The 27,369-nt window shown below is 41.6% G+C and overlaps 1 protein-coding gene across 1 annotated transcript in view; it reads right to left on the bottom strand.

The window, feature by feature from the left end:
* Positions 1-27,369, bottom strand: part of LOC143974600 (discoidin domain-containing receptor 2-like) — a 226,407-nt gene that overhangs the window by 140,130 nt on the left and 58,908 nt on the right. The window contains exon 2 of the mRNA XM_077476166.1: positions 2,721-2,821. The gene's annotated coding sequence lies outside the window, so the exon portion shown is untranslated. The remainder of the gene's footprint in view (positions 1-2,720; positions 2,822-27,369) is intronic.

Here is a 27,369-nt window from a genome sequence, read left to right as displayed (position 1 = left end):
CGCGATCCCGATGCGCCCGTGTCACCGGGACACGGCGCATCTCAGATCGGCAGGAGGGCTCTGTGATTGGCCCTCCTGATCACATGACGGCCGTGTCCAATCACGGCCGTCATGTGATGTAAACAAACAGCCGGTTGCTAGGCAATCGGCTCCTCCTCTCCTCACACAGAAGTCATCGCTGAGGAGAGGAGAGCAGATCGCTGCAGCCGGCTGATGATCAGTGAGTATGAGCCTTTTTTTACAGCTTTTTACTCACTGATCTTCAGTCTAGTGTAAACACACAACACACCACACAGTGTAAACACAGTCCCCACATATGTCCCCATAACACACATGTCCCCAAAACATACATGTCCCCAAATAATAAAAACACATGTCCCTAATAATAAAAACATGTCCCCCACATATGTCCCACTAAAATCACTTGTCCCAATGATTATGTGCACACATATGTACGTGATCACCTGCACACATATGTACATGATCATTTGCGTACATATGTCCGTGATCACACAAACCAATTATTATACACTTAACGGAATTTTTTTTACCAAAAACATGTAGCAGAATACATTTTGGCTTAAATTATGACAAAATTTGATTTTATTGGATTTCTTTTAAAATAGAAAAAAGAAAATATAGTTTTTTTTCCAAATTTCCGCTTTTTTGCGCTTATATCGCAAAAAATAAAAAACGGAGTCGTGAATAAATACCACCAAAATAAATCTCTATTTGTGCGAACAAAATGATAAAAATTTCATTTGGGTACAGTGTAGCATGACCGCGCAATTGTCACTGAAAGCGCTAGAGCGATGAAAGCTGAAAATTGGGCTGGGAAGGAAGGGGGCGAAAGTGCCCTGTATTGTAGTGGTTAAGCAGTTATCCATTCTGTACACTGTAGGTGAGTTTTTATACTTTTTTATTGAATAAATAAAACATACTACACTATAAGAATTCTCTCCCTCTATTTGATCCTGGTGAATTATGAGTGACGCCAGTGTTGACAGCTAGACACCATATATCACCAGCCATCTAGGAACAGAGAGCTCCACTCAACACCCCCTCACCAGCATTAGGTGCGTTAGACCCTTATGCCCACCAGCTGGGGATCCATTTTCTCTGGAGAGTATGGGCACAAGAGGGGTTGGGCACCTTGTGTGAGGGGTGTGTGCAACACTTTACAGCATGAGATTTTCTGGAGCACTTTTCTTATATTAATATTTTGAACACGGAGCACTTTAAAAAGAAGAATATTCATTGTAGAATAAAAAAATTTTGGGACATTATAAAAATTATCACGTAGAATTTATAACATTTTTTTTTTATGTTTCGTTTGATGAATTTTGATAGTTCCTGTTATGCGCTTTGATTTATTGTATTATCGATTGGGTTTTAAAGCTTTTTACACTTTGAAAGGCAGCAACAGAAGTATAAGTACACTAGTCACTATCCTACAGCGCAAGTTTATTTTTTTATATTTATTGCCCCATTTATAATATTATAACACTAAAATGCTGATTCTTGTACAAAGTATGGTAAAGTATTTACAAATAAAATAAAGGTTCTTTATTTTAAATGTTTCTATTTAAAAAAATGTGACACTCAAAAAAAAAAAAAAAATTAACAAAACAAAGGCAAATTTATTAATGGCAAAAAAGAAAAATATAAAAACAGCAGAAAAATAATAACAAAGAATAGAAGGGGAGGAAGGATATGTCCGATTAATGTTAAATAAGGTTGCTAGGCAATTAAATGGAAACACATTTCTTATTTTTTTTTCATCTTTTCATCTGGTTTAACGGTCATATGCAGATCAAAGGTCACCCCTTTGATCTACACATTAAAACAGAATAAATACAATGAAACAATATTGTCACACCATAATTCTTAATTAAGCCTTCTGAATCATTCCAATTTCCATACATTCTATCATTACACAGAATCATAACTATGATACGACACCATAGCAAAATCATTAAATTGTTAATACTATAACTCTCCAACTAAGCTTAGATCAACACTTGTTGATATAAAGGCACACCAGAGTTAAAACCCACTTTTATTACATATAATAAAACCATGTTAAAAAAGCAGCACCAGTGTATGTTACATCAGGAACTTGCATGTGCCAACAATATCTGAAAAATCAATATAAATTAATATTTGTATATGTACCACAATATGCCATAAATTGCAACCATATCTAAATGATTAACTGGGTTGTAAGAAACCAATGGTCAAAAAAAAAAAAAAAAAATGCCTCCTTTGCAAAGTAGCGATAGTGTGACCCAATAGCCCCAAGAAGTAATAATATAATTTCACTATTATAGCAAACATTTGCTGTGCATTTACACATCTGTCACAAATAATCCCTGTTATGTTTCTAGTTTGTTTATTTCCTATAATCAACAGCTCCATCTATTGGCCATAATGGAGTATTTTCCTGATTGAGATATTTCAGGAAAAGACTGCATTATGTCCACTAGATGGAGCTGTCAATCAGAGGAAATAACATATTAGACACATAACAAGGATTATTTGGGACAGCTGTGTGAATGCTGAAACATTTGCACAGCAATTTTGTATAAGCAGACTTTATAGAGTCGCACTATTGTTACCCATATACATTGCTGTGTAGCCAGAAAGCTCTGGGCCTCCTGTGCTTTTGAACCCATTGCAGATTTGTTGTCTGCTGTGGTTATCGTTATGCCCCTACATACCTCACTGCTTGTTAGATTCTCATCTCCCACTTAAGGAATGGCCTGCCACGGATGCGGATCAATCGGTCTTTGACCTCTTTCTTCTTTACATATAGTGCCTCCTAAATAGAAAATTAGAATTTAATTTGCTGAATTACATGTATTGCATGTGTATATGCATTTACTGTTGGATATTTTGCATAGAAATATGATAGAAGGTAATTAACGGCCATACTTAAAAATGTTTAATAAAATTTAATAAATAATAAAAAAAATAATAATAATAAATGTATAATATATATGTGTGTGTGTGTGTGTGTGTGTGTGTGTGTGTGTGTGTGTGTGTGTGTATATATATATATATATATAGATATATATATATATATATATATATATATATATATATATATATATATATATATATATATATATATATATACAGTATATAGGCAAAATTAAAATGTGCTTCTTAAAGAAGAAGGGTTATTATTGTCTTATAACGCAACTGATAAGCATTGGCTGCAAGGTTCTTTCTGTTTTTAGAGATTTTTTTTATCAAACTTCAAAAATGGATCTGTCAGAATATTAGACTGTAAGCTCCTTAGGCTACGAACTCATGTGAAAGGCTCATTGTTCTGTGCCCAGTGCTGAGGGAAACTCTCAATGCTATCCATGGAAGTAGACATATTGGAGGAGATTTACTAAAAACTGGCGCACTCAGAATCTGGTGGAGCTGTGCACGGTAGCCAATTAGCTTCTCACTTGAGCTTGTTTAATTAAACTTTGACAATAAAACCTGGAAGCTGATTGGTTCCTTTGCAGAGCTGCACCAGATTTGCACTCTCCGAGTTTGGTAAATCAACCCCAAAGTTTCCTAGAGATCTAAGAAAGAGCCCTGTGATTAGAAACTACAGGAACATTTCAAGATGTTTGTCTAATCCGGTCATCTCTTTTTATCCAGTTTCTGTTGATAAGTAGAAGTTTTTTGCAAAAGTTACAGAACAAGATGGAGCAGGAGGGAGGGAGTCATGGGAAGGGGGGGAGGGGAGAGCTGCGATATCAGGAACAAATTACCCTCCGGGGAGTGGGTGGGTGTAAGGAGTGGGCTCCAGTCGGGTCACGGGTTTACAGCATGCAGTATAAAATCCTGATGATCAGAATAAATTGTGAATTTAACTCGTTAGAATATGTCAAAGAATATTTCTTGGAGCATTGTTCAAAGAACAATCTTTTTTTTTTAAGATATCTTAAGAAAGGAAATTTTAAAAAACAGGTTAAGTGCTTGCAAAGTGCAACTCTCAAAGCTATAGGCCTGGCAAGCCTCTAAATACACATATATGTGGGAACTCATTTACCTACAAAAGGTTCTGTAATGCTCTTCAGCCAGTTTGTGATCCAGGCATCCCAGTCACCCAAGCTCCTAGCCCAAAGTGCAAAAGCGGCAGCACAGCTTGTTCAAGAACACACCCCCAGCCTGCCCATTGGGCAATGAAGGAGCAGAAGCACATTGATGAAGTCATCCCTCTGCCCACTCTGCTCTCTCCTGTCAGCATCGTGCAGCTGAATCTGATTAGTTTGTATTGCTGCAACAGACTGCTGTCACAGAGGCAATGCTCAGTAATGGGCAACAACTGGCCATGGCAAATTGGTTAAACATCACACATGTATTTGTGCCGTGTCTTTTCCCAGCTACAGGGACCTTTCTGCCCATCTATAATTAAGCCATATAGAAACATTCTGATACTGATAAATGCCTTCCAGATCAAATCTGGGACTAAAGCCAGCCATAGATGGATCCAATCTCGGCCAGTTTAGCAGGGATCAGCCAAGATTCGATTCATCTATGGACAGGCTGGGTGTTTACCGAAATCGATCTATTGGTGGACTTCAGTACGACCAGCCTATCAGTTTATTTTGCATGTGATCACTGCTGGCGGCTATAACTACCAGCAGTGATCATTGTTTTCTGCTGGCAGGGAAGGCTCCCCTCCGGCAGAACACAAAAGCGCTGCAGATGGGATTCATCAGCACAGTCGGTGTTGATGTGGGAAATCAAGCAATTTTTTTTCCTCCCATCTTCTTTGGCTTGTTTAAGTTATAATCTTTCTATTTGTTAGACAAATGAATCTGAAAATGGTGATGTCACAATAGGATGACATAACTAAAATTTAAAATCAAATGTACCACTGTCAAATTACCATAAATTAAAAAGACAATACGTCAACTAATATTCAAAAAGCATATTGTGCTCAAAATGTATGATATAATTTTAATCAAAAAGCATATAAGTGTATGAAAATCCAGTTTTGGGTAGCGTTGGGAAGGATTTGAACCCATGCAAAGTTTTTATTGCGGTGCCCCCTTTAGAGAGATTCACTCTTATCTACACTATATTGTCAAAAGTATTGGGACACCTGCCTTTACACCAGGTGTGCCCAACCTTTTTTCAAGAGCAAGGGCCACTTAACCGGCTTGGTAACCGGTCGCGGGCCACAATGAGCGGAGCGGGTGGATGGCATGTTCGTGTCCACTAGGCATTTGCAGAGCAGACAGAGACGCAGCCCAAGATACTTTTTGGCGGATCGTATTGGAGGTAGAACACGAGTCTGTTTACGTCTGCCACTACTTGGAGGTGAATGGAGGGTCCAATTAGTTGGACTGTCGGACTGACTGTGTGAAAGGGGTCCAAGGCTGCTTTCACACTGATGCGCTGTGGTTTACCCGCACCACGTGTGCAACGCAGTGTACCTTTGGCTTTCCTGCAGTTTGCAATAGACTTCTATTATATTCTGCAGGTTTGGTGCACTGAAAGCTCACCAAACTCACAGGTAATAATAGAAGTCTATGACTTAGTGCAGGTAAACTGCTCTGCACCTGCGGATCAGTTTGAAAGCAGCCCAGTAACCACTGAAGAACAGATATGCCCATATATACACTGTGATTTTAGTAATAAACTGAAGTTTAATAACAGTATTCTTTCTATTCTATCCAAGAGCAGGAGGTCATGGGCCACATCAGAGGGCTCCGCGGGCCACTGGTTGGGCACCCCTGCTTTACACGCACATGAACTTTACTGGCATCCCAGTCTGAGGCCCCATTCACACCTGACGGTTTGTCAGGCATTTTGTCACACATATTTGTGCATTTCCATGCAGTTTTCCGGCGTTTTTGAGCTTTGGTGTTTTTTTTTATTAGCCAATAGGAAAAATGATCATCTGTTTCATAATTTGTTGCTATGTTGTCACCTGCTTCCTGGGTGACTCTGCTCCAAAAACGCCCAAATCTGCCCGATTCGAGCGACAAAAAAGGGTCCAGAACTTGTTTGAGCTTCAGGCGACTTGGAGTGGAGATGTGTACCATCTCCATAGAGAATATGGATTTTTTTCCCTCAAGCGTTTTGTAGCTTCAGGCTTCAAAACGCTCAGGTGTGTATGGGGCCTTAGTCTGTAGGGTTCTATATTGAGTTGGCCCACCCTTTGCAGCTATAACAGCTTCAACTCTTCTGGGAAGGCTGTCCACAAGGCACTGATGTTGGACAAGAAGACCTGGCTCGCAGCCTCCGCTCTAATTCATTCCAAAGGTGTTCTGTCGGGTTGAGGTCAAGACTCTGTGCAGGCCAGTCAAGTTCCTCCACCTCACATTCACCCGCTCATCCGCACTATATTGCCAAAAGTATTATATCCGAATCATTTGGTGGAGCGGGGATTATGGTGTGGGGTTGTTTCTGAGGGGTTGGTTTTGTCCCCTTATTTCCAGTGAAGGGAACACTTAAGGTGTCAGTATGCCAAGACATTTTGGACAATTTCATGCTCCCAACTTTGTGGGAACAGTTTGGTGATGGCCCCTTCCTGTTCCAACATGACTGCGCTCCAGTGCACAAAGCAAGATCCATAAAGACTGTACGTGAGCGAGTTTGGGGACAAAACATATGTATGGCAAACAAAGAAAAACCCAATAACACATTAAAAATGCTCCTCTAATTCATAAATAATCTACCTATCATAATTCTTAAGAAAACAGAGATACTAGTGGATCTGTAATAAATGGATTTGCTGTACTAAATTTGGAAAATAATCTAATTATAGTTTAGAAAGGATGAAAATGTGTTTAGGCTCATTCTTGGGAAGACAGGAACACTGCAGAGACGATCCAGAGCACTGGGCATTGGGGCATGTACCCGGGGTGCCAGGACCTAGCACAGACAATACGCAGGGTTTAGTAATGAACTGTATGCCTCTCTGCAGTCTAAATATTCGGCATGGCAGGGAGACGTATCGGAGATGCCAGGCTCTCCTCAAGCTTTGGAAACTCGTGGCTGGGGAATAACGTCATCTCACTTCAGCTGTCAAAATAGTTCTGAATATGAGTTAGTATTGTGTTACACCATTACATCAGTTTCCATGTGAGTTGCAGACGTTAATTGCTGGGGGAGCCTTTGGCAGATTAGGACGGGGGGCTTCATTCATTGCCTCAGTTCAAGGAAATCCCATTGAAACAGGAATAAAAGATTGAAATCAGTTACAACGGCCATGGTTTGCCAGTAAAATAGTTTCTTTACTCTGTAAGCTCATTGGGTCTATTGGTGTCCTCTGTGCCACATGGCTACAGTAATCCTCGTAATGGGGGCACCGGATGAGGAAGTTTACAAGACACTGGGCCACATTCTACTAGTCTATCTCAACACGACAATCCACTACTACAGCATCAGGCAAGGACTTGAAGCCACTTGCAATGTTCCTTGTAAATATTTCATGAAATGCTCATGTGCACTAAGACAATTGGCTCAATTTACTCTTCCTGTGCCAGCATTAGAGGCACACCCTGAGCTATCCCCTTTAATGAATGTACTAGGCCTTGCCCTACAAACTGAGAATCACTTTCTAGAAGCTGAAATGATAAGTCTACAGACCCTAAGTTGTGGTTTCTTGTTCAAAAGTTCCTTCAATTTCATAATGGCTAATGGGGTAAAATTGGCAATGGTTTTGAGAAAATTTGAAGGAGCAGGATGGACAATTTTTCTTGCACCAAAGTCTTACTGTGAATGTGGTTTTCATTTGGGAAAAATAGTGTGATGCGTATGTTCTAGGCATTTAGCATGTTTGGAATTCTATTCATGTAGCAGGCCTGGATGAAATTTTAGGAGCTTTCAAATGAAATGAGTTGACTCAACGATGGCAAAATGAAATGCTTTGACAAACAATTTGTCAGAAATTCTGTACAAATATTTGAATGAAATATTACTGGTATTTGATCAGCTTAGCCACTTGACGACCAGCAACGTACTGGTTTGTCGTTGGACTTCAAGTGATTATACCAGGATGATGCCTTTATTCTTTTGGGCCTCTGCTTTAAAAAAATATAAAATGTTTGGGGTTCTAAGAAATTTTCTATCAAAAAATATATAATACAGACATTTAAACAAAAGATGCCAGAAAAGGCCTGGAGCTAAAGTGGTTAAAATCCTTCTGCACACAAGCGTTCATTGTGGGCTCCGGCGGACCTTTTTTTCCCAAAAGTTCGGCGGGCTTGGAAAGCAGTTTTGACTCGAAAATTGTCCGCCAGACTCCAATCCGGCCGTCTGTGTGCTAGTCCGCTGGACTTTTGAAATGAACAGACTTTCCCGCACACGGAGGAAAGTCCGTCCATTTTGAACACGGCTCCAGGTAGCCGGGACTAGCAAATGAGGTCAATGTCGCCACCTTCGGCGGCGAGATTGACACGTCGCTGGCCCCGTCACCTGGTATGGACTTAAAGGGGAAGCCCTACACCGAAAAAACGGCATGGGGGTCCCACCCCAAGGTCCATATAAGACCCTTATCCAAGCACGCAGCCCAGCCGGTCAGGAAAGGGGGTGGGGACGACCGAGCCGTACCAGGCCACGTGCCCTCAACATGATGGGGTGCTTTGGGGAAGGGGGGTGCTGCGGCCCCCCACCCCAAAGCACCTTTTGCTCCTCCGCTAGTAAAAGAGCTAGCAGAAGATAGCAAAGGAGTCCCCCCAAGAAGGAAGAAGACCCCTGGAGCTGGGCAATAAATTATTTTAAACCCTTGTGTGGTGGTTTTTTTTTACATTTTTTTTTCACCAGGTGAATGGGTAGGGGTACATTGTACCCCATACTCATTCACATAGGGTGGGGGGGCCAGTATCTGGGGGCCCCTTATTAAAGGGGGCTCAAGGATTCCGATAAGCCCCCCGCCCGCAGACCCCAACAACCAACGGCCACGGTTGTCGGGAAGAGGCCCTTGTCCTCATCAAAATGGGGACAAGGTGCTTTGGTGCTTCCCCAAAGCACCCCCATGTTGAGGGCACGTGGCCTGGTACGACTCAGGAGGGGGGGGGGCGCTCGCTCGTCCCCACCTCCTTTCCTGACCGGCCGGGTAGCGTGCTCGGATAAGGGTTTGATATGGACCTTGGGGGGGACCCCCACTCGTTTTTTTTCGGCGTAGGGCTTCCCCTTTAAGTCCATACCAGGTGACGGGGTCAGTAACGTGTCAATCTCGCTGCCAAAGGAGGCGACAATGACTTTTTTCGGTAGTCCTGGCTACCTGGAGCCGCGTTCAAAATGAACGGACTTTCCTCCGTGTGTGGGCAAGTCCGTTAATTTCAAAAGTACGGCGGACTCCCGCCATAGTCCGGTTGTGTGTGGGCAGGTCCGCTCGTTTGGAAAGTCCAGCGGACCTCCGATTCAAAGTCCGGACTAAGTCCGCCGGACAGTCTGATCGTGTGTACATGGCATAAGAGAATATTTAAATATATATGAAAAAAAAAAACATATAAAAAAAGACTGTGCCTCTTTGGAAATAATGTATTATGATTTTCATCTTTCAAAGAAGATAATCACATAATACTGACAGTTTACAGCCTAAACCTCCCACAAGAAGGTGCCATACCCCAATAATGATAAAGGTGTAATTAATAAAGTGATGGTGTTGCGCAAGCAAGATAACACAATAACGATAACGCAAGATAACACACATAGTACCATTACCTGCTCAGGTTAATACAATATGTACATGGATGTATACCTTTTCAACAATGTGTCCTTTAGAACAAATTTCTGCCCTGTGTAAAATTGTCCTGCTTGCTCCTCTCCTGTGCTATCTTTAATGGTGCTTTGCTCTGGTTGCTCAAGCTAATGTCTTCTGGGCCCATTGCCAGGACCCACCACCCCCTGTTTCCCTGAGCTCAAAGTCACAGTGACCCCCCCAGGCCAGTTTTGGATAGAATGGGAAAATGTTAGAGTGTTACTGCTATCCAGGGCTTTTTCCCCACTTTCTGTTTTGGGGACAAAAACATCAGGTAATGGTGCAAGCAGTGAAGAATGAGTTCCTTGGTGGATACCCAGCAGAAAATCCATAATAGTCTGTGACAGGTATATCAGAAGAAATTTCCACTGGCTCCAAAACACTCCGTTTAGCAGCTCAAGAGATCACTAGAGTAGCAAACAAAAAGAACTCAGAGGGCAAGATCTAAGTGTAGTAAACATTAAATAAAAAGATAATTGCCAACTCACATGCATCAGAAGAACAAACCCTTGCCAACAGTATCTGGTGATCTGCTACTAAAACCACAGTATTATAGATGGAGGGAATCAAGTGCACAGTGTGCAGCTAACAGTTCTGACCCAGAGACAGCCAGGAAGCAAGAAGCTCCTCTGATAGTGTGGGAAGTCAGTGACGTCAGACATCAGGAGGCATCAAGGAAACGCTATGCATTTTGAGGCGATTCTTCCTCTTTCTCAAGTGCTCCACATTGTGAACTGGATTCCCTACATCTGTGATACCGTCGTTTCAGCAGCAAACCACCAGATCGAAATATTGTTGACAGGCACTTATTCTTCTGATGCATGTGAGTTGCCAATTGTCTTTCTATTCAATAAATATATGTTTACTACACTTAGACTGCGAACTCTGCTTTTTGTTTGTCTATTTTGGTGACAACCTTTTACCAGACAGGAATGGAGGAAAAATCTGCAACAAGGCAAAAGACAACAATAAAAGGCGACAAAGGTTCTTTCCTTCTCCTACTTAAAGTGGTTGTAAAGGCAGAAGTTTGTTTTTATCTTAATGCATTCTAAGCATTAGGATAAAAAGCCTTCTGTGTGCAGCAGCCCCCTACAACCCCCCTAATACTTACCTGAGCCCCATCTCTATCCAGCATTGTCTATGAGTGCCTTGGCTATCCGGGACTCTCCTCCTGATTGGCTGAGGCACAGCAGCAGTGCCATTGGCTCCTTCTGCTATCAAAGTCAGTTAGCCAATGTGGGAAAGAGAGGGGGCGGGGCCGAACCAGAGCTTCGTGTCTGAATGGACACAGGGAGCTGTGACTCCGCTCAGGTGCCCCCAAAACAAGCCGAAGAGGGACCCAGAGAAGAGGAGGATCTGGGTTGCTCTGTGCAAATCCACTGCAACGGAGAAGGTAAGTATAACATGTTTGTTATTTTAGAGGGGAAAAAAAAGACTTTAATATCACTTTAACTTTTTTTAAAAAAATCATTTTTACTACTATATATGTTGCTATTAGAGAGATTTCCACCCATTTCCTGTATTGGGGACAACCTTTTCATCAGACAGGAAGTGAAGGAATCTCTTGAACAGATCATCTGATGGCAGTAAAACCTGAGATCCAGGAGATTACATGTTTTCCCACTCCATTTACATTGTTCCATAGAAAACATTCATTGTATACTGTAATACATATATACATTGGATAATAAAAAGCTGTAAAAGTTTAAGTAAACATTATGATGCAGCAGAACAAAGTCACTCTATAGAAGAGGCCATAACATGTCCAGATGTGTCTTCATGAATTGGCTTGTCCTGTATTATTCTGAAACAATGTACTGTGTGATTACATATGATATCCAGATTGTATTATTATCCATTTCCCTGAGCTCCCCCCCGGTCCAGAGAAAAATATTCTTGGAATGAATTATCTTCACCAGATGGACATTCACAGAACTGATCCGAAACACAGAAACAAGCACATCTGTGTAACACAACCCATTATACAACAGATGTACTGACACACATTCAGATTGACTGTATAACACGTAACATGTAAGAAACTGCCCTATTCTAATGCCCTGTACACACGGTCGGACTTTCTGCTGGAAAACGTGCAATCGGAGCTTGCTGTCGGAAATTCAGACCGTGTGTAGGCTCCATCAGACAGTTTCCATCGGAATTTCCGTCGCACAAAATTTGAGATCTGGTTCTCAAATTTTCCGACAACAAAATCCGTTTGCGCAAATTACGATCGTGTGTACACAATTCCGACGCACAAAGTTCCACACATGCTCGGAAACAAGCAGAAGAGCAGCACTGGCTATTGAACTTAATTTTGCTCGGCTTGTCGTACATGGTGTACGTCACTGCGTTATTGACGTTCGAAATTTCCGACAAACTTTGTGTGATCGTGTGTATGCAAGACAAGTTTGAGCCAACATCCATCAGAAAAAAAACATGGGATTTTGTTGTCGGAATGTCCGCTTGTGTTTACAGGGCAGAAGGGTTTGGTAAAATAACTCAAAATGTAACCTATCCTTTCATTATAGCCCAAAAAATACAGCCTATCCATTCACTAGAGACCAGTGATGTCATAGAGAATGCAGCCTATCCATTCACTAGAAACCAGTGATGTCATAGAGAATGCAGCCTATCCATTCACTAGAAACCAGTGATGTCATAGAGAATGCAGTCTATCCATTCACTAGAGACCTGAGATGTCATAGAGAATGCAGCCTCTCCCTTCACTAGAGACCAGTGACGTCATAGAGAATGCAGCCTATCTATTCCCTAGAGACCGGGGGCGTCACTGAGAATGCAGCCTATCCATTCACTAGAGACCTGTGACATCATAGAGAATGCAGCATATCCATTCACTAGAGACCTGGGACGTCATAGAGAATGCAGCCTATCCATTCACTAGAGACCTGGGACGTCAGAGAATATTCACTAGAGACCTGTGACTTCACTGAGAATGCAGCCTATCCATTCACTAGACACCAGTGATGTCATAGAGAATGCAGCCTATCCATTCACTAGAGACCTGGGATGCCATAGAGAATGCAGCCTATCCATTCACTAGAGACCTGTGACATCATTGAGAATGCAGCCTATCCATTCACTAGAGACCTGTGACATCATTGAGAATGCAGCCTATCCATTAACTAGAGACCAGTGACGTCATAGAGAATAGAGCAAAGAGGAAGAACTGCGCTACGGAGTGAGAATGATATTGGTCGGAAGCTGCAATTCAAATGTACACCAAAAATACACAAAACAGAAAAAGAAAAAAAGAGAACTGCGCTAACCTCAAATTCCCAAAGTGAATGGGATATGTGTATGTGCTGAACCCACGGTATAAGCCTTAGTGTCTTAATGTCTCTAAGGCCACCTCAAAAAATATAGTGCATACTGTTATATATACAAATATGTAAAATTAAATACAAAGATAAGACACAAGTGCGTGTCAATGATGTGAATTACCCAAACACAGTACAGATTGTGTAGATCTCTGTGCATATACCCCTAAAAATAAAGAATGGAAGTTTTCTGAAAAATTACATAAAATAAATTATCAAAATATATTTTGAAACACTCTATGTATATAAATGTCATATATGGACATGTTATAGCAATAGTTTGGCATATAATTATATGGACATTACATAGAGTGTTTCAAAATATTTTTTGATAATTTATTTTATGTAATTTTTCAGAAAACTTCCATTCTTTATTTTTAGGGGTATATGCACAGAGATCTACACAATCTGTACTGTGTTTGGGTAATTCACATCATTGACACGCACTTGTGTCTTATCTTTGTATTTAATTTTACATATTTGTATATATAACAGTATGCACTATATTTTTTGAGGTGGCCTTAGAGACATTAAGACACTAAGGCTTATACCGTGGGTTCAGCACATACACATATCCCATTCACTTTGGGAATTTGAGGTTAGCGCAGTTCTCTTTTTTTCTACGTCATAGAGAATGCAGACTATCCATTCACTAGAGACCTGTGACATCATAGAGAATGCAGACTATCCATTCACTAGAGACCAGTGACGTCATAGAGAATGCCACCTATCCATTCACTAGAGACCTGTGATGTCATAGAGAATGCAGCCTATCCATTCACTAGAGGCCTGTGACTTCACTGAGAATGCAGCCTATCCATTATCTAGAGACCTATGACATCACAAGAATGCAGCCTATCAAATCACTGTGATCTGAGACCTGTTATATCACTGAGAATACAGCATATCCATCCACAAGAGCAGTGGTTTCTAACCTTTTTTGAGTCATGGACCCCTTTAAGAATCTGATGAATGCTAAGGTCACACTATCTTCTAGAAATATTCACATAAATAAAACTTTGCATGTAATTAATATAAATACTTTATTTTATTGAAATTTGATTGTCTCATACATATATGACATACGCGATGTTTGAATAAAGTAAACAATCTAAACAAAAAACTCAAAATAGCCACTCATTACAAAAAGGAAAAACCAATCATCTTGTGCAAATTAAACAAAACTAGTTTAATTCTGCTCAGATCTACTATTACTACTTCTACTTCTACTACTACTAGAAAATGAGAATTACCACTTGCTATTATGGAGTAGGACAAGATGGGCAGAAAATGGGAAATGGCTATACAAATTGAAATGGTAATCACAGGCCAACCACAAGTCAAAGAGCATTTTCTTTAACCGCTTCCTGCCCGAGTTATAGCTGAAAGATGGCTACAGCGTGGGCTTACTTTGTCTGGAAGGTGTACATGTACGTCCTCCGGTGATCGCGTTGCCCGTGCACCCCACTGCAGTGTCCGGGTGGCATGCTCTGTGATCGCCGAGTCTTGGCTGAACACAGATCAGGGTAAAGGTCCAATCATAGCAGCCCTTTACCACATGATCAGATACTAGCCAATGACAGCTGACCACAGGATGTAAACACAAGCCAGTTATCGGCTTTTCTTTCCTCACGCTAACAGCGTGAGGAGAGAAGAAAGCTGATAACCGTGTTCTGTTAAAGGGACATCAGTCCCAACAGTGCCCACTAGTGCTGATAATCAGTGCGCAACAGTTCTGCCAATCAGTGCCCATCAGTGCCCAATAGTGCTGTCAATCAGTGCCCATCTCTGCTTCATCACCAGTGTCACCTATCAGTGCTGCCTAACAGTGCCCATCAGTTCTGCCAATCAGTACCCACCAGTGCTGCTAATCAGAGCCCACCAGTGCTGCTAATCAGTGCCCACCTGTGCCACCTATCAGTGCTGCCAATCAGTGCCCATCAGTGCTTCATCATCAGTGTCATCTATCATTGCTGCCAATCAGTGCCACATCATCAATGTCACCTATCAGTGCTGCCTATCAGTGCCCATCAGTGACACCTATCAGTGCCTTCTCATCAGTGCCCACCAGTACTGCCTCATTAGTGCCCATCAGTGCCATCTATGCTCATCAGTGCAGCCTCATCAGTGAAGGAGAAAACTTACCTGTTTGCAAAATTTTATAACAAACTATGAAAAATAGTTTATTTTTATTTTCAAAATACTCTGTCTTTTTTTGTTTAAGCAAAAAATAAAAAACCCAATGGTGATTAAATACGAAATAAGAATAAGAAAGCTGTATTTGTGCGAAAAGAAAATGATAAAAGTGTCATATGGGTACAGTGTTGGATGACCACACAATTGTCATTCAAAGTGTGACAGCACTGAAAGCTGAAAATTGCCCTGAGCAGGAAGGGGGTAAAAGTGCCCGGTAGGCAAGTGGTTAATTTCTGTCAATGAGAAACCATTGATTGAGCTGGGGGTGGGGGCTGCATAGTGAATGTAAATGTTATTTTTTATCTGACTCTCATGGACCCCAGGTTTAGAGCCCCTGCACTTGAATAACATAATAAGCCTTCTCATTTCTTGTTTTTGTGTTTATATTGGGGATAATATGAGAGATTTTGGGGTCAGGCATAACAGCAGGGTATTGCTAGCTGTACCTTTCCATGGCTGATCTTGAAGCACACAGCAGAGATCTTAGTTTGGGATAAAACCTGGCCTCAATCATACATAATCTGCTCCCTGGGAATCTACACCCCCACTGAGACTGCAATGTAAATAGAGGCCTTGCAGGGGAGCCTGTCAGCTGCATAAATGCTTTCCGTCTGACATTTCCCCAGCGAGAAGCCATTGTTGAGTGTTCTGGAATTGATTACCACTCATGCTTTCTGCGTGCTTATCAGGATATGCTGATGAACATATTTTAACAAATCAAACATTTACCTAGGAACGCTTCTCTGTTTTTAAAGAGGCACCTTCCTAAATGATAAATTAAAACCAATTCCAGCCAAGCCGCTTAATGTGCAGTTGAGATACATAGATGTGAACTGTTTCAGTTGCTTAAACATCGGTAATTCTGTTCATCTGCTGTTGCGATTCACACATCCCGACCGAATTGCATTGCCGACAGGGTGACACCATTTTTTTCCTGTTCCCAGCTTCCTGTGTCATATATTATTTTATTATATTACTAGGCTCCTCCCTGTGCGCCCTTCCACCTCTACGCTGTCTGGACACCTTACCCTTCTCGACCCCCGTTGCCTGAAACATGTAATGCCCCGTACACACCAATGAGAGCTTTTGGTCGGAAAATGCGACCGTGTGTATGCTCCACCGGAATTCCCACCAGCAAAAGTTTGATATTTGATAAAAGTTAGAATTTTTTCGATTGGAAAAAGTTCCTATCCGAAAATGCGTTAGTCTGTATGCAATTCGAACAAGCAAAAAATCTTGCATGCTCAGAAACAATTCAACTTCATTTTCTCGGCTCGTCATAGTGTTGTACGTCACCGCGTTCTTGACGGTCAAAAGTTCTGAGTACTTTTGTGTGACCGTGTGTATGCAGGGCAAGCTTGAGCGGAATTCCGTCGGAAAAACCATCCAAGTTTTTTCTGATGGAATTTTTGTGTATGGGGCATAAGTTTGGAACCATTCAGTGATTTAATTGAGCATCATTTACTCACAATGAATTACCTCCAACTATCGCTGTGTAGAGGATTCTGAAAAGAAAGATTTTGAACAATAATGAAAAGAAAATGAAATATTTGCACTCCTGTGACCCGTTTTCAGCAGGCTAGTCCAGGCTCAGGAAAGACTGTGGGATCCGGCCACATGCCTGCACCGGCACCTGGCTCAGCCTCTCAGCAAGCCACTGAGAGCCTGAGCCAGCCACTCCCGCCCCCTCCAACTGGCTCAGCAAGCCACTGAGAGCATGAACCAGCAGCTCCCGCCCCCTCCACAGCCCAGTGCTCCAGTGAGCTGGGGGGGGGGGGCAGTCTGACAGTCACCTGGTCTCTGCTCAAGGAGCTTTGAGAACCGAGTGATCAGCAGTGTTTGATCGCTCGGTTCTCAGTCTTAGAGCCTGTGGGAGACAGATGCAGCATCCACCTAGGTAGGTACGATTCCAAAAAAAAAAAAAATTCCCATATTTCTCTTTTAACTGAACATGTGACAAAGGGTTGATTTTGTAGCATTTCCTGGAGTTCCACTTTATGGATTTCCTTTGAATCCATGTGCAAACCATAATGGACCAAAAAAACACATAACTTTAAACAGCTGCAGGCAAAGTCTAGTGAGTGATTATCTCACTCAAGTACTCCCAGCATACCGCCGTCATGTAAATACTTAAAATACCAGAATGATGGAGTAAAAGCTCAGCGCAAAGAGAGAAAACAAACATTGGGGTACATGTGCCGAAGCAACTACATTGGTAGTGAAGGGGGCAACCAAATGAATGAATCAATTGCCAGCTGGCATTTTTCTAGAGCGGGCAGGAGAAGCAAAGTGCATTGATCTTTTCACATGGCAGCAAGCGAGCTGAACATTTTATCCATTGCCACAATACACACTTCAAATGGACACAGACCGGGCAGGACGAAGGCCTGATTCACACCTATGCATTTTTAGTGCTTTTTGCATTTTGCAGATTTGCACTACAGTCCCTTAAACATGGTTTCCTATGCAACACGTTCTGTAGTGCAAATCTGCAAAATGCAAAAAGCACTAAAAATGCATATGTGTGAATCAGGCCTTAGGGTGGTGGGGGCCCCTGGGCTTGAGTCACTTTCAGGCCCTACCTTCTATACATTACTGTATTTATGGGCGTATAACATGCGCCGGCGTATAACACGCACCCCAAGTTTAGAAGGGAAGTTTAAGGAAAAAAACTTACATTTAAACACCCATCAATGCAGCCTTGTCCAGTGTCATTTGCAGCCTTGTCATTGCAGTCTTGAAGTTTAAAAATGGCACCGCCAATATACAAAGTCCTGTGTATCTTGGCGGCTCTCCTGTCCTCTTGGCGGCTCTCGGGTCCTCTTGGCAGCTCTTGGGTCCTCTCGCAGACCGGAGCGGAGCCGAGAGTAGCAGAGTGTATTCGGCTCGGCTCACAGTCATGCCCATTCCCTTTGTTATGTCCATCATAGGGTGGGACTGGGCATGACTGTGAGCGGATGCCGAGTACACTCGGCTATGTATCTTGGCGGGGCCCCCTATTGGGTGGGGCCCATGGGCTTGAGCCCAGTCAAGCCCAATGATAAGTCCTGCCCTGGACACAGAGTCCATTAAGTGACACAGTAATAGTATATAACCTTAGATACATGGGTTTTAATGCCACCTTCAGGCGTTTGGGACAATGGCAAGCAAAAAAGATGAAAGAATATGTAAACCCAGTCATATTCCTGATATATGCCTGCTGTATTATGTACTTATTTGAAACAATATCCTGTTCACGTGCACTTTTTAAACTTTTGGTTAGAATAGGTAAAGGAAAATACCTGTGATACCAGAGCAAATGTTCACGTTTAAAGTTTTAACCCAACCTCTTGTTCTGGTGACAGCTCAAACCTTTGGATTTTACATCGCTTTCTAGCCTGATGACAATGGTAACCAGAAAAAATTAGAGAGGATGAATCCACCTAGGGGGAAGCCAGATAGTAATACACTCTTGACAGGGGTTATAGTCATAATCTACTCAAGCCAAACCTACAAAAAAAATTGTTTGTACATACCTGTACATACCTAAGACATCAGTACTTAAATGTACAAATTAATTAGTCAAAGCAATGAGATCCCTGCTCACTCTCCTCCCCGGGAACTCTGTATGGCTCTGCATAGACCACTAGTTATAGAGAGAGAAACTGAAAGCAAGCAGCTTCTGTTTGTCTCTCTCTCTCTCTAGAAACCCTTTTTTTCGTATAGTAATTAAGTACCTATTTATGTGAAGAATGTGAAGAAAGGATAAGCATTTGATGTTCATTAACCTCTTGGCGCCGACAGTATGCTAATATGCCCTGCAGTTGACCATTTTCTAACCTCTAGTTATATTAACTGCCCTCTAAGCTGCATCAATACTGTATAAGCTGTTCTTGCAATCTTATGAACTTGTAAGGCAAAATAATTAGTTAACAAAACTGGTAAGAAAAAAAGAAAGAAAAAGTAGTAAACAAAACCATGTTGACAATGGCGCTTAGTGAAGCTGTTCCTCTACCACAGTGCTAGAGCAGTGATTCTCAACCAGGGTTCCTCCAGAGGTTGCTAGGGGTTCCTTCAGCATTGGCAATTTCTGCCTCTCAGATAAGTTCCCACTCACAACATTGATCCTTTTTAGATATCTGTAAGAAGGTAATTCTTCCCAATGACCACAAGTATAAGGACCATTCCTCTTACTGACCATCACACTAATGTATCATGAGTTGTAGATCTTTAATTTTTAGCAGGGGTTCCTTGAGACCAGAGAACTATTTCAAGGGTTCCTCCATGTTGAAAAGGTTGAGAAAGGATGTGCTAGAGGAACACTGTCTGAAGTTCCATTAATACTTGTTTATTCTTGTATTTGTTAGTCTGAGCTTTTAGAGGCGATTTGGTTATTTAATTTATTAATATTATACGACTTATTAGGGTTATTTACATGATCGTGACCTCTAATAATCACTGCTGCGATTTGACGCCAACAATGTCTGTGTTTAATTATTTTTTTGGTCTTAGGTCAACATGTTTTTATATCTTTTGGGTCCCATACCATCATGCCTCCCAATTTCTGTTGAGTTGAGAAAAAAGGGAGGACATGGAGCGTTCCAGCACCCAAATGGTAGTGGGACACAGCCGAAATCAGGGGGATGGTGGGTTTTTGTCACAATACTGGGACAGTTCTGCGGAATCCGGGACTGTTGGGAGGCATATGCATAACCTCTTTGAAGGGTCACGCTTCCAGCATACAAATACCACAGCCTTTTCATAGTCATTTTCTCTGTCAGCAGCCCTCCTCCCTGTAGCTCCTGCTCTCTGGCTGGCTTCAGGCCGGCAATCAGCTGGGAGTAAGGCCATATAAACAAAGAAAAGTAAGCTTGGATCTCAAAGAGCAAAACCACAACACAAAGCAGCTCTTAGCTCCAGGAAACGGGACTCTTGTAGGGAAGAAACAGCTACAGATGCATTCTTTAATCCCATACTGAAATCAGCACTTTTTAGGCTAAGCGACATGATTGTTATGAGACGGATTCTTGCCTTAGTCACCTCATAAATTGCCAATTATGCCCCAGATTGCTATTCATTTTGTTACAGATCGTCATTTATATTTCCACCTTTATTTAGCTTTATTTACGTTGTCTTAGTGCCCCTATTGGTACCACATGGCTTGAAAGAACACTTAAACAGTGACCATATCCCAAAAAATGCTGCAGCCACTTTTCAGGTATTCTGACAGCCATGGGTGCTTGCTGTCAGAGTGATTGTCAGGGAAGATTCATCCATCTTTGCTGTTATGCATGGATGGAGGTATCTGCAAAGCTCCCAACTGTCCCTGATTTTGAGGGACTGTCCCTCATTCGGAATTAAAATCCCCCTGTCCCTCTTTCCTCCTCATTTGTCCCTCTGATCTATACAGTTGCACATACAATGCACTACTTTTCCATCAAGAAGTTTTTTACAGTGCTAAACCTTTCATCTGATTTCTAAATGGCTGCATTTGTAAATTCCAAAAGCCAATTTAAAGGAATAGTAGTGGTAGAAAAAAAAAATAACACTTGTGGGTTAGGCCAATAATTTTCTTTGTATAATTCTCCATTAAGGAGGGCATGGCGGGGGTGTGCCCTATGCCTACATACTTTTGCTAATAGGTGTCCCTCTTTCCCATCTCAGAAAGTTGGGCAGTGCGGGTATCTGCTATATTCCTTTCATTCAGCAAATTCAGTATAATAAAAATAAGCTTACAGACTTCCAGCTCCTGAGGACCCATAACAATGGCAGATGCCAAAACTATGTAGTATCAAAGGAACAACTAGAGGGCTCTGTTATAATGTACAATTACAATTTGGGATTTTCTTGTACTTTCACTTTAAACAATAATGGTAAACAGAAAAAACAGGGGCAAAGACAGAAATAAATGCCTGACAGGTGTTCTAATCCATCTCCACTCTGTCAAAAACTGATCAAATAAAGTTTTCTCTTTAGTTACACTCTATAAGTTAGTCTCCAGCAAAATATAAGGCTACTTTTTCACTGGGGCGTTGTGTGTGATGGCGGTAAAGCGGCACTATATTTTGCTGTGCTTTACCGTCGTTTTAGCGGTGCTATGCGGCCGCTAATGGGGCAGTTTTAACCCCTACTAGCGGCCGAAAAAGGGTTAAAACCGCCCACAAAGCGCCGCTACAGCGGTGCTTTGCAGGTGGGTTTGCAGAGCTGCCCCATTGTTTTCAATGGGAAGGGGTGCTTTAGGATCGGTAAATACACCGCTCCTACAGCGCTCCAAATATGTGGCTTTTGCAGGACTTTTTTGACCGCCTTGCAAGCGCACCGCTCCAGTGTGAAAGCCCCCTTTCACACTGGGGACACAGCAGTGATTGTTTCAGGTCGCTTTGCAGGCGCTATTTTTAGCACTTTAGCGCCTGCAAAGCGCCTCAGTGTGAAAGCAGCCTAACAAACAAAGCATGATTAGCCTCTCCTTACTCTCCTTTCCAAGGTCACAAAATAGCCAATGATCCTGCCAGTCCAGTCAGTAAGATGTAATTTCCTTTGATATCTGGACAATACTCACCTGTCTCCTGTGAAAAGATATCAGTGTTGTTTTGGTCACAACGTAGCCACAGCATGGCGTGGAGACTAGAGATGGGCAAATATAGGGATGGTTCGATTTTTCTCAGGGTTTGGTGAATCCCGCTTAAATTCAGCCAACTTGAAGTGTAAGGAGGAACAGACATTGGACACCTGCCCTCTCTGTGTGTGTCAAGCCCACCAGGTTGTGAGAGCCCTCCACATCCTATTAGGCCTTACATACTATATATCCTATCTAGTCCATTAACCTCCATTCTGGTAACTTGCTTTTGTGAATGCAAATAATTGTCATAACATTTGTCACCATAAAGCACATGGTACTGCCTTAAGGCAGGAGTAGGCAACCTTAGAGAGGTGGAGATCTACCTGAACAACGTGGGAAAAATAAAAAAAATCAGGATTCCACTCGCCAATCGCGACCCATTCAAGTAAATGGGGCAACTCTGCAAGCGTCCTGCAACTGTGTACTTCTTTAGGGTCCAAGGGGTTAAAGCAGGTGGTAAGGAGGTGATACAATGCCTCCTCACCATCTGCTTTAACCCCTTGTTTGCTGTACTAGATAAGGTTGCAGGGTACTTGCAGAGTGTCCTCATTAACTTGAATGGGTCATGTATGGCAGATTTGGCACCCACCAAGCCTGACAGGGTGTATAATTCCTGATGCAGCTGCGACATTTGAGTACCCCCTGGCAATTGCAGCTAAAGAGCGTACAGTTGGGGGATTGTGGTAAAAATACGTGTCCACTATGGGGTTTTAACATCCCCCAAACCACAAATGGATGGGCAAATGTCTCATCTAGAATTGTAGCCAGTCAGACATCCCATTAATAACATTAGTTTACTCCCAAACAGGTAGCAGGCCGTCCAAAGACACCACTGGTATGGAGATCCCAGGGGAAACACAGCCAGACACAACAGAAAACCTTAATCAATTGGTGTCTCTTCGCTACCTACCATAAATATGATCACTCAGGCAACCTAAACATGATCTTATCACATTAGAGAAAAGATCATTTTTAAGGGGACATCACACCTCCACATCTCACCATCCTCTGATGTCTATGAATAACTTTAAGCCTGACCTGTGTATGAGCCATTTGACCACCTCACAAGGTCTAATGGACCAGTTGTCCTTGCCGGCTTGAGGAAGAAAGGAACATTCCAACAGATGGAAGAAGTGGAGGAAGAAGTGGAGGAAGAAAGGAACATCGCAACACAGACAATGCTGGCAGCACGCATATGTCTATTTTCCAAAGACAACCTCTGTATATGATGCTGAGCATGTACATTCAACTTCTTTGGGCCTGTCCTAAGTGGAACCTGTCCCGTTAAACCGCTGTATGGTCTTGGCCACTGTGCTGCAGCTCAGTTTCAGGGTCTTGGCAATCTTCTTCTAGCCTAGGCCATCTTTATGTAGAGCAACAATTATTTTTTTCAGATCCTCAGAGAGTTCTTTGCCATGAGGTGCCATGTTGAACTTCCAGTGACCAGTTTGAGAGAATGAGAGCGATAAGACCAAATTTAACACATCTGCTCCCCAATCACACCTGAGACCTTGTAAGACTAACGAGTCACATGAGACCGGGGAGGGAAAATGGCTAATTGGGCCCAATTTGGACATTTTCACTTAGGGGTGTACTCACTTTTGTTGCCAGCGGTTTAGACATTAATGGCTGTGTGTTGAGTTATTTTGAGGGGACAGCAAATTGACACTGTTGTACAAACTGTACACTCACTACTTTACATTGTAACAAAGTGTCATTTCTTCAGTGTTGTCACATGAAAAGATCTAATAAAATATTTAAAAAATGTGAGGGGTGTACTCACTTTTGTGAGATGCTGTATATCCTTAGAGACTATTGAGAAATATGTTTAGATTAAAGCATTTGGCTCGGACCATCTTGGCGGACAGGGTCACGCACATGCTATTATGTTAGACAGCAATGGTGCGTAGAATTCTTCTTTAACTCAAGATGAAGGCAACTCTGCTTTACCTATGATAATCATGTTAATACAGTACGTAAAATGGTTAGGCCTCTGAATTTACACGCTGCAAATCTACCAGCTAATCCCTGGAGTAATTCTAGTCCAAGCCGATGTCTTTTAAGTAGACATTATACTAAGCTCCTGATGGCAGCGTTCCAGGGGATCTTAGCTGCTTGTTAACAGCCAGCAAGGAATGGGGTGTCAGTAACCAATCTTAGGACGAGATTTTAGAATAGCTTGCTATAGCATTACCTACAACGGACTTGTCAGCAAGCTAATTTGAAAAGCAAGCTAATATACTGGCAACTGATAACCCCAGAAACTATGTGCTTGGGTTTCTCATAGTAGAGAAGGGTCTGGGTGTCCTCATAGATCAGTATGAAATGTCAATCTGCAGCTTCAGGGGCAATCTTGTCAGGGTTCCTATCGAATTCCCCCTTACCTCAGAGTCCCCCATACAGCAGGGTTCCTATAGGAGTCCTCCTTACATCAGGGTCCTATCCCCTTTACATCAGGGTCCCCATCATAGTCCCCCGCACATCAGCAGTGGAGACCATAGGTAGTCTCAGCTAAGCTTAATCCCTAATCAGTGCACATTAAGGGTACGCCACTGATTCTAGCTGGGGGCCTTATAAAATCTTGTAGTGGGCCAGATATCACCTGCGGGCCATAGCTTGGAGACTCCTGTTCTAGATCAATCACAGTACTTTCTTGTATTAAAAGAAGAATAGACTTCTGAGAGATCATTTTACCCATATACAAAGCATTGAGAATAGACAGTTACGTTTGGGGCGCTATTTCACAAAAAGGATGCTGTGGAACTGGAAAGAAGGCAACTATATTAGTAAGGAGCATGGAAGAGCTCATTTATGGGAAATGATTAGCTGGACTGCATTTAATATTCATTCTTGAGAAAACTTATGGGATATGGTCACCTTGTATGAATACATAAATGGTTCAAACATGATATTAAATTCTATGGACAGGTGTTCACTTTAAGTTCAGTGCAGAAGACACAAGGACACTCTTTCCAACTGGTGGAAAAAAAGTTTTAACTGGGGCATATACAAAGGGTTCTTTACAGTAACAGTTGTGAAAATGTGGACTAGCTCACCATGGTAGCTGGTTCTTTTTTTTTTTTTATTCTTTATTTAAATTTTTCATTTATGTTGCATACAAAACATAATCAAGTATTAAAAGAAAAACCATAGGACCAAAATACGTTCATGCCCTTCAATTTTTCACATTATCCTGGTTTTCTTTCTTTACTTCTCAAGTTCTTCTAAAATATCTCCCCCCCCCTCTCCCCGCCCCTACCGACCCATTACCTCGCTAAAGATCATAGATTGTCTAAAGATTTTCCAGTATTTCCATTTCACATGGAATCTCTTTCTTTCTCTTTCTTCCTCCATTCCCAGCCCTTCAATACTATATATTTCCTCTACTTTTCCTAACCATTCCTTTACTTTGGGTGCTTCTATTTCTTTCCATTTTTTCGGAATCAGACTTTTTGCCACGTTTATTAATGAGCTTGTAAGGGAATTCCTATACTCAATTGGGGTGTCTACTGCATGGAATAGGCATAACCATGGGTTCTCAGGTAACTGTATTTTAGCTATTACTTCTATATATCTTATTATTTCTCTCCAATATTCTTTAATCTTGGGACAGTCCCACCATATATGGGCCAAACTTCCCGTTTGTCCACAATTCCTCCAACATTTCCCAGATTGTCCCTCCTGGTACTTTGCCATTATATCTGGGGTCCTATACCATCTTACTAAAATGTTATAATTTGTTTCTATCATCTTACTATTTTCCGTGGATCTGTGAACCATCTTCAATATTTTTTCTATATTTTGGTTTTCACCCCGTGCTCCTAACTCTTCTTCCCATTTTTTAATGAAAGTTGGTACCTCCGCTTCACATTCCCGTCTCAAGACCTTATAAAACTGGGCAATGCCTGCCCTTGGGGTTTTCCCCTCGCATATCCGCTCCAAAGCAGTCAGATTTTCTCCATCTCTAAGCGGTTGTGGTAGTCTTGAGACGAAATGTCTAAGCTGCAGGTATCGCCACTCATTCAAATCCATCCAATCATTTTCTTTCTGTAATATTGCTAGTGTTTTCAATTTCCCCTCTTTAATTATGTGTCGTAATTGCATATTATCTTGTTTTATCCATTTCCCTCCTATTGTACTTTTACCAGGTGAAAAAAAATCATTATCTTTTAAATAAATTAAAGGGGAATTATATTTCCACTTGTTATGTTTGTGTATTCCCTCCCATACTCTAAACACATTTTTTGTGACCAAAGGTGTTGTCTTCCCTAGTGATCTATATTTTAAAGGAGTCCAGATTTCTCGACCTAAATTTGTGCCTGATAAACTGTGTTCTATTTTTCCCCATCTTTTTTTACTTTCTAATTTTGCCCATTCCACCACCCGTGTTAACACTGCTGCTTCGTAATATTTTCTAAAGTCTGGGACATTCAGACCCCCCTCATCTTTTCCCTTTTGCAAAGTCTTCAGTGGGGTTCTAGGTTTCTTGTTGTTCCAGATAAATTTAGAAATTAAAGAATTTATCATTTTAAAATATAAGGGGGGATATATATTGGTAATAGCTGAAATTTATAAAGGATTTTAGGTTGAATAATCATTTTTAAGGCATTAATTCTTACCAACCATGACAGGGGCTTTGTTCTCATTCTCCTTATTTCTTCTCTCAATTCTTCTAAAAGGGGGATATAGTTTATTTGATATATTTTTTCTATTGATGCGGTCAGTTTAATCCCTAAATATTTAATTTATTTTTGCCATAGAAATGGGAATTCTCTCTTAATGTCTAATTCTTCTCTCAAATTTATATTTACGTTTAAGATTTCTGACTTACTTGGGTTAATTTTAAAGTTAGATAATTCCCCGTACTCCTGTAAGGCCTTTAACAAGTTTGGCATGGAGATTCGTGGGCTAGATACATAAAACAGAATATCATCCGCGAATGCGGCTGTCTTATGTATTTCCCCCTCTATCTCAACCTCCTTTATATCTGGGTTTCTCCTTACCGTCTCCAGGAGTGGCTCCAATGCCAGAACGAACAATAGGGGAGACAGCGGACACCCCTGTCTAGTCCCATTGTTCATTCTGAAGGCTGTTGATAGTACCCCATTAACTCTTACCACTGCCTTGGGGCTGTTATATAGTGCCTTTATCCACTTCAAAATTTTGGGTCCAAACCCCATTCCCCTTAGGGTACCCATCATGAATCCCCAGTCTACTCGATCAAAAGCTTTCTCAGCGTCTATTGGTAGCTGGTTCTGAATCAAGCTGGATCTGTTTTTGAATGTACAAAACATAAATAGCTGCTAATATTTCTAATAATTAAGACTGTAGAATGTTGATCCAGGGAGTATCCGATTGCCTTTGAGGATCAGGAAGGACTGCTTTCACTGCTGGGGAAAATTATGTCTATACCTATAAGATTGTATTTGCTTTTCTCTAGATCAGCTGCAGGATTAGTGTTTAACTTCTGAGGATACAAAGTGTTTTTTTGGGGTTTTCCTAAATGGACA

The sequence above is a fragment of the Lithobates pipiens genome, unplaced genomic scaffold, assembly GCF_037356315.1.
Source record: "Lithobates pipiens isolate NorthernLeopardFrog02 unplaced genomic scaffold, aLitPip1_a1.2 Scaffold_1, whole genome shotgun sequence".
Classification (NCBI taxonomy): domain Eukaryota; kingdom Metazoa; phylum Chordata; class Amphibia; order Anura; family Ranidae; genus Lithobates; species Lithobates pipiens.
Note: the sequence above shows the minus strand (reverse complement) of the source record. Positions and strands in the feature narration are given on the sequence as shown.